Source organism: Chinchilla lanigera, unplaced genomic scaffold, assembly GCF_000276665.1.
Source record: "Chinchilla lanigera isolate Chin_1 unplaced genomic scaffold, ChiLan1.0 scaffold00026, whole genome shotgun sequence".
Lineage (NCBI taxonomy): Eukaryota > Metazoa > Chordata > Mammalia > Rodentia > Chinchillidae > Chinchilla > Chinchilla lanigera.
In genome coordinates this window covers 22,214,321-22,221,191 of record NW_004955427.1, presented here as the reverse complement: position 1 = coordinate 22,221,191, position 6,871 = coordinate 22,214,321, and the positions used below count along the sequence as shown (strand labels likewise).

Genomic DNA, 6,871 nt, shown 5'->3' with positions numbered 1-6,871 from the left:
GACAAGTGGGAAGCTTTCCTGCTTGTTCCCCAACCCTCAGTATATGGAATATTGTCATATTTTTTTCTTTTAATCAAAACATGCCTCCATAATGCATACTTTTCTATATTCATAATGACAAAAACAATCCATGGTCTCCAGGGAGTGGAGGTAGTTGCTTTGAAGGAGTCCAGAGTGGGCATCAAGAGAACTGACCCGGGGTGGAACTCCGGAGAATGGCTTCTGCTGCCCAGATCTCACTGCCCTTGTCTGTGATGTGACCGGTCATCACACTGTGTGTGGCCTTTTCCAGAGTGAGTTTCACCCCCAAATCACCTGGACGGCCTACTAGACCTGCCCATTTGCTCCCTATGTTCTTTTTCTCTGCTCCCTTCTCTGCCTGTTCAGAACGGGTTTTACCTTTGCAGATTCCTCTTCATTCCACACATTATGAATTTCAGCATTTCCGTTGCTCCAAGAGGTCTTTACCCCTGAGATCTTGCACCATTTCTCTTTTTACACTGCCTCATAAACACCTGTCTTGGATCCGGCCCCATCATCCTGGCCAAACTGCTCCTTGCCTTGTCAGAGGTGGGACATAGGGTGGCACCTGTGGGTCTTGCTGTCTCCAGCCTTCTGCTTCCTGTTGGGTTGCTAGTACCCAGAATTTTCTTATATAAAACGTTCCATATGGACCTTGTTCTAATTCTCCAATTTCTAACATTCTAGACGTCTTCTAGTGTTTCCCTTTCCCTGATTTAATCTATTTTTACTTCACAGTTTTCTTTGATTGTCTCTTAGAATCACTTCTCTGGGTTTAAATTTTCAGGTCTTTTCTCTTTTTCATTCATTTTCTTAGGTCACCTTTCAAAAAATTTCAAATACCTTTTCTGTTCAGCAGAGGGCTCCCTTTCCATCCCTCCCGCAGCCCGGGCAGCTAGGAGCTCAAGCTTGCTCCCTACGACATTCCCTCCCCGCTTCCACACATCAGGAACACTAGATCACTTCAACTTGTAAACAATTCCGCCTGGTTCGCTGTGGCTGCGCTAAAGCTTTCTCCTCGCCAGAGAACACTCCTCCCGGATTGCCCATCCTTCGGATCCCGCCTCCTCCGCCTCCCGTGTTCCTGATGCTGTTTTACTCCCTGCAGCCCCTGCGTGTTCTTCGCCACTCTGTAGGGTGCATATCACCAGCCCAGTTCACAGCGGAGGAAACTGAGGCTTGGGGAGGTTCTCTCAAGGTCGCTTTCCAGCCCAACCCAGCAGCCTAGCCTCACACCCCGCCACTGCAATTCCGAACACACCTCCCGCTTTCCTACGCGATCCCTTTCCCCTTCAAATCAGCACTGGCAGCTCCCAGCTAATAAGGCTGGGAAATTGGGGAGCCCGGCGCCTGGAGTGGGGGTTTTCGGGCTCCAAGTGTTGGAATGGCTCGAGATGGGGGTAAAAGGATGTTTAGGCGGGATATGGCTAAGGTGACAAGCGTCTAGGGGACGTCGGCCCTGCAGTCTGAATACCGACGGGGTTGGTGCCGGGCTCAGGTTCACCTCCTGGTAACACAGTTGGCAGTTCAGGTCCAGGAGTCCGGCTGCGGGGACTCGGGGAGGCAGGGCGCCCCCTCGCGCTCTCCCGCGTGCCTGGGGCTGGCGGGTGACGCGCTGCCGCGACAGGTCCTCTCCAACCCCCTCCTCCTTTTCGCTCCCGCTCCCCTCCTTCTCTCCCCTCGCTCCCAACTCCTCCCCCACCGCCTCCCCTCCCTCCCTCTGCTCCCTCGCTCTCCTCCCCGCTGTCTCCGGCGCGCGGGGTCTGGAGCTAGTTGGAGAGCGGGGGTTGGTGCCAGAGCCCAGCTCCGCGGAGCCGGGCGGGTCGGCCGCTCATCCAGCGGCTGCTGGACGAGGCGGAGCGCAGCGGGCACAGCCCAGGGCCGGATTGCACCCGGGCGCGAAGCCCAGGGTCGGGCGCCCTTGCTGCGCGGCCGCCTCGTTCCCAGACGGGCCGCCAGCCCTCGGGGTCGCCGCGGCGCGGACCGCTAGCCGCCGGGAGCCGCACCTGCGCGTGCCGCCGGAGGTGAGTCCCGGAGCCCCGGCGCTCTCCCGGGGCGGGCTGGGGCTGCAAGTTGCAAACTTCAGCAACTCGGGTGGGTAGAAGGTTGGGGGCCGCAGGGCGCTGGCAAGTTGGAGGCAGGTGGGGGAGGCTGCAGGGGGAGGGGAAGACAGAGGGTCCTCGGCTTCTGCACGGCTCCGCTCGGGAGCCCTCGGCGCCGCTGCGTTCTTGTCGCCGGGCTGCTCCGGGTCCCGGTGGCACTGGGCCCTCTCCCGGCTGCGACCAGAGCATCTGGGCTGCAGCCGCGATGGGGAGCCAGGGCTCGGACTGGGGCAGGGGACCGACCCGTGAAAGGCTAGCAGAGAGCGGGGCAGAGGCGCGGAGACCCGGCCGAGATCGAGGCTGCGAGCGAGCCGGCGAGTAAACGCGAAGGGGCCGCGCGGGCGGCGAGGCGCGTGGGACGCGTGGCCCCGGAGTGTGAAGTCTCCCGCTCGGGGACCGCCTCGACCCCGCTCCCGGACACCCCTGTCCTGGCCGGGCCCCGCGCAGCCCGAACTCTGCCCGCCGGGCTCTAGATCCGGCGGCTCCCGGCCCGGTGCTCCCGCCTTGGCCGGTGGAGAGGGGCGCGGCGGCGGGAGCCCGCGCGAGCGATCTCCTGATTTATTTTTCTCATGGTAATTTGTCTTTGTGGTTGGGGCTGCCCATTCACTTTCCGCTCACGTCGTGCGGGAGATCCAGCGCGGAGGGAGGGAGCGGGGGGCGCTCGGGCACCGGGAGGGATGGAGACCGAGAGGGGATCGCGACCCCAGCGGAGCTCAGAGCGAAGTGGCCACCGGGTCCGGGGAGGACGGAGCGAGGCTGGGAGGACAGGAAGATGCTGCCGGCTCCGGGGTTCGCCGCAAACTTTAAGCGAGGAGGGCCACCTGAAGCGCGGTCTTGCCCCTTTCTCATCCCCCAAGGAGGCCGGGTCCTCGGCCGCCCCGCCCCGCCGCGCAGGCAGGAGAGGGCCCCGAGTTCCGATGGGAAGAGGCGGCCGCAGGACGCTGTACATCCCCCTCCCTGCGGTCCTCTCCCTTTGGCGGCGCGGAGCTGGGGCGGCAGGCCACCCTCCGGTGCGCTCTTCCCAGCCGACGCAGTGGGCTTAGGGGTTGCAAGCGCGCCTACTTCTAGGACTCTCCAAGGTCCTTCCTTCTGTGGTCCCCATCCTCGTCTTTTCCGTCCAATTCCTAGCGGATCCAACCCCTCTCCACGTTCTTTACCTCCTCCCTTTGGCTTTCAACCTGCTCCTCATCCTTCGGTTCCCGCCCCGTCCCCCACCCACCCCCACTTCACCTCATCTTTGAGCAGCTCCTCTTCGTCTTTCTTCTCCATGTTCCGAAGTGTCTTCCCACCTTTTCTGAGCTGGGATATGTCACCTCGAGGAAGGGGCGGATGCCAACTTGGGCCTTAGAGGTGGACCTCAAAACTAGGAAGAAAAGGGGACAAAATAAGAGACACCGTGGAAGGAAACCATTCTGCCCCAAATCTAGGTTCCTAAGGAAAGAGAAAGGGAGTAAAATATGGCTCTCCAGGGTAGAGGGCTGGGTGGTCTTAGGGCAGGAGAATCGGCCTGGGCCTTGGGGGAGGGGAGGAGAGAAAGGCCACTCAGGAGGTGGGGCTGCTTTGCTGAGCCAGGAGGAGAAAGGTTTGTGTGTGCAGAGTGTAGGTGTGGGGGCAGCTTCTTTCTGTGTATGAACACCTCCCACTACCAGTTGGGAAGGAATGGCAGCTATGCCTTCTCTTTTCTCTTTCCAGGGAGGGAGTGCCAGAGCCTTCCTCCTCCAGAGCTGGCAACAGCCCCCCCACCTCACTGTGGACCTCAAGTACCTTTTATGTGCAGTGTCCTGTGCTAGGTAGTGGTAGATACAAAAAGGTACAGGACTGAGCTGCTGCTAGAAGAGGCTGCTCAATGCACCAGTTTGATTCCAAACATTGTAGGTGTGTTTGGGTAGGAGAACATGGCATGCAAGGCAACAAGCCTTGGTGGGAAGAGGTGGTCCTAGGAGGCCTCTGGAATGGACTAGCTGAAGACATCCCATGATTCAGGTGGGATGGAGCTAGGCTTGTTGAGTCTAGCTGGTGACAGAGGAACTGAACCTCTTCCCCACCAGCTACCTGTGCAGGAGAAGGCCTGATAGGGAGGAGTTCCCTTACCACTAGAGCTGGACCAAAAAAACAGAAAAGCACAGAGGCCCTGCTTGGCTCTGTGGATCGCTGTCTCCATTGGGAGACTTTCTGGTCGTAGGGTAAACCTCCTGGCTTGTTTGAAGGTCCTCCTAGTACCCACTTCTTATTGAGGCTCCATGCTGAAGGAGGGCTTGGAGATTGTCCATAAAAGGAGACTCACAATTTCACATGCTTGCAGAGGGCAGGCAGGTAGCAATGTGTTGAGTGGCCTAGTCTGTGGACAACTGGATATGTGAAGTCAACTGGCCAAATGAAATGGTCTGAACAGATCCAGTTTATAGCCCTTGAGTACTCTGACCCCCAGTATCCATAGATGAAGAATTCCTTTTCAGTACTGAGATTGGACATAGGACTTTTGTGATGAGCTACATCCCCAGGCCTTTTAATTTCTATTTTGAGACGGATTCTTGGTAATTTGCCCAGGTAGGCCTCAAACTGGTGATCTTCATGCCTCAGTTTCCATTAGTGGTGAAATTACAGGCCTGTACCACTGCACCTGGTTTAGATCAAGAAGTTGAGGCTCTAAAACGTGAGTATAACCACTTTGGATATGCATGTTATTATGTCTCTGCATACCTGAGAGATTAGTTGGAATGTCCTATCTCTGACTTGTTGGATCTGTACATAATCCTCACCTTCTTCTTCTTTACACTCAGATCTTTGCATTTGAAGTTACCCACCATGAAATTGGTCTTAAATTTACGATCATATTTAACTATCTTGTCTTCAATATATGACAAGAAGCCAAAGCTACACTCTTCTTTCGGTACTGGGGATGGAACTCAGGGCTTGCATGTGCTAAGTAAACACTTTACCACAGAGATGTACTCCAGCCCCAAAGCAAGTGTCATGGCTAATGGAATTTCATTGTATTGTCTGAACTGAGCCCTTCTTTTGTAGTTGTGTGGACCACACCTGGAGCTTCATTGGCATAATGCTATGCTCTTCAAGCATTCCTTCCTGTGGCTTTCGCTGGATGACAGCTAGCCTAGGAGCTGATTCTCTAATGGGTGATCTGGAAAGGGATTTTGTGCATGCCAATCTCTTTCTCAGATAGATCTCCTCCAAGACTCTCCTTCTGAGAAATTCCTCTTGTAACTGGCTTGAATGCTAGCAAGCGGCAGGGAGAAGTTCCAGCTGGGAGCAGAGTTCTGAAAGGAAAGGGAGGGGAGTGAGTTGAATGTTCTGTGGCTCTGCCATGTCACTTTCCTTCCCTTCTGCTTTAGTGTTTTGCTTTTCCGAGCATGAGAAATGCCAACTAAACCTTGCAGGATGTATCCTTAAATCCTGATGTGACCAAAGAGCTAACAAATAAGAAAGTATAGACTTGGTGCCTTGAGAGTGAGTGGAAAAACAAAAGAAGGTGGTTTTCTGCACAGTTTGCTGATGGATATCATGGGGAAATTGGAAGGACAGAGCCCTGGCTGGAGATGGCTTGGTAGGGTTTGACATTAAGCATACGTCCTAACAGTTGGTCCATGTCTCCTGCTCTATTTTGACTTGAAATGGGAGGACAGGGATTCCACTTGCAGCACTTGAAAGCTTCAAACGCAGCTCTGAGTGTGCTGAGTCCTGCCATAACACTGCCTCCATTGATCTGCCTTTAATAAGGATGACTTAATCAGACTAGCACATGCAACTCATTTGAATTTGAAGCCTTGTCAATATTATCAGAATATCTTTGCATTTGAACCAGGAACGTCTCTGGCTGGCATCTTCTGTGATGGGAAATGTTGGTTCTTGGAGGATGAGTGGTGACCATCTGTTCTGCCCATCCCCTGAGAATCAAATCAGAAGAGATAGGTTTCAAGGGCTGAGGGCGGAGCCTGGTTAGCAATGCATTGCAAAATGGGCACTATAGTTTGGTCACTGGATTATCTGCACATTATCCCTCCACCAGGCCACCAGGGAGGCAACTACAAGGAAGTGGCTTGTGGTGAAGCAATTGAGATCCATCCCTTCTTGCCACCCCTGCTGGTCTACCTGAGCTAGAGCTCCCTTCCCATTGGCCCCAGTCACTGTCCTGAAGGCGCCTTGGGATCCCTGCTGTTTGAGTACAAAAGAGCTGCAGTTGCCTCTTAATTATTCAGGGATGGATGGATCTAGTGTGTAAAGCATCCAACACCCAAGCCAGGCCTCTTCTTTCCCTTCTTTTGATGCCTCGAGTAATTCTAAACCTGGAGTGAGAAGCTGGGAGATCTTATCATTTAATACCAACTTTTGTTTTCAGCAGCCTCTTCCCTCTGTTCCTTTTCCTTCAAGACTGGAAGGGGGCACTTTGAGCCCTCCAAGACGCCACCTTTACCCAGAGCAGAGTGTTTTTAAGGTCCTCACATTCTCTGTTGGCTGGTGTGTTTTTCTGCCCAAAAGCAGGACAAAAGAGGAAAATACCACCAGCACCTGCTTATGCAGGGTCAAGACCCTGTAGATTTCCCAAGATCCCGGTTTTCTTTCCTTCATCCTTTTCACAGAGTCTGTGTCTTCAGATTATGGAATAGATGGTACCCTGGATCAAATTAGAGTCTAAAAGTGTAGAGCAGTATCCTTGTCCCACACAGGAAGGATCTAAGGAACACCTTTGTTAATGTCCACTGTTTTCCTGCATACTCCACAGGCTTCAGGCT

The 6,871-nt window shown here is 54.4% G+C and overlaps 1 protein-coding gene across 2 annotated transcripts in view; it reads left to right on the top strand.

Moving 5' to 3' along the window:
* Positions 1–1,694: 1,694 nt before the first annotated feature.
* Sema5b (sema domain, seven thrombospondin repeats (type 1 and type 1-like), transmembrane domain (TM) and short cytoplasmic domain, (semaphorin) 5B) overlaps positions 1,695–6,871 on the top strand; it is a 109,552-nt gene continuing 104,375 nt past the window's right edge. For both annotated transcript variants that reach the window (XM_013515029.1, XM_005386522.2), the window contains exon 1: positions 1,695–2,045. The gene's annotated coding sequence lies outside the window, so the exon portion shown is untranslated. The remainder of the gene's footprint in view (positions 2,046–6,871) is intronic.